Raw genomic sequence first — 1,187 nt, forward strand, 5'->3', positions numbered from 1 at the left:
GGAAGGTTGCCCCTGCATTGCGCAACCCGAACGGCATGCACGTGTAGCAGTACACCCCACACGGGGTTAGAAAGGCAGTTTTTTCCACATCTTCCACCGCCATCTTGATCTGGTGATACCCAGAGAAGGCATCTAAGAAGCACAAGTGGTCGCACTCGACGGTGGAGTCGACAATCTGATCGATGCGGGGGAGCGGGAACGGATCTTGCGGGCAAGCTTTGTTGAGATTGGTGAAGTCGACACACATATGTTCCTTCCCTCCTTTCTTCGGTACGATGATTGGGTTGGTTAACCAATCCGGGTATCGGACCTCGCGAATGACCCCTGTAGCTTCCAACTTGCGGGTCTCTTGGACGATGAAAGCATGCTTTTCCGTGGACTGCCGTCTTGCCTTCTGCTTCACGGGTCAGACATTGGGGCACACATTGAGGTGGTGCTCGATTACGCCCCTTGGGATCCCCGCCAGCTGATCGGGCTTCCATGCGAATACCTTCTTGTTTGTGCGCAGGAACTTGACCAGGGCCTCCTCCTGCTCAGGCTCGAGATTGGCACCTATGGTGAAGGTGGCGTCAGTGGATCCGTCCTTGTCAACCAGCATCTGCTTGGTTTCTGCCTTGTCTTGGGTGAACAACTACTTCTTCTTGGCCGGCGCAGCTCCCTTGGGCTCGGGGGTGTCCAAGTCGGCGGGCTGCGCCGACGCCGTTGTCTTGAAGGCGAGCTTGAGCACTTGCAACGCATCCCCGGTGTCTCCACACACGGTGAGGACGCCACTGCTCCCGGGCATTTTCATCAGGTTGTACGTCGGGTGAGTCGCAGCCATGAACCGGGCCAGCGCCGGGTAGCCGAGGATGGCGTTGTACGGGAGGCCGATGGGGGCGATCTCAAAATCGATTAGCCCCGTGCGGAAGTTGTCGTAGGTGCCGAAGGTTACCGGGAGACGGATCTGCCCCATGGAGCTAGAGGACCCGCCCCGACGCCCAAGAAGGGTCGGCTGGGCCGGAGCCGCTCCGGTGGTATGTGGAGGAGGTTGAAGGCTTCAACCGAGAGCATGCTGAGACCCGAGCCGCCGTCGATGAGAGTCCTGGTGACGGCCACCTGGCAGATGGTGGGGGTGCACAGGATTGGGAGCGCGCCTGTGCAGGCTGAATTGGAGGGGTGGACCTTTGAGTTGAAGGCCAGATCGGCCT

Source organism: Triticum aestivum, chromosome 5B, assembly GCF_018294505.1.
Source record: "Triticum aestivum cultivar Chinese Spring chromosome 5B, IWGSC CS RefSeq v2.1, whole genome shotgun sequence".
Taxonomy (NCBI): Eukaryota; Viridiplantae; Streptophyta; class Magnoliopsida; order Poales; family Poaceae; genus Triticum; species Triticum aestivum.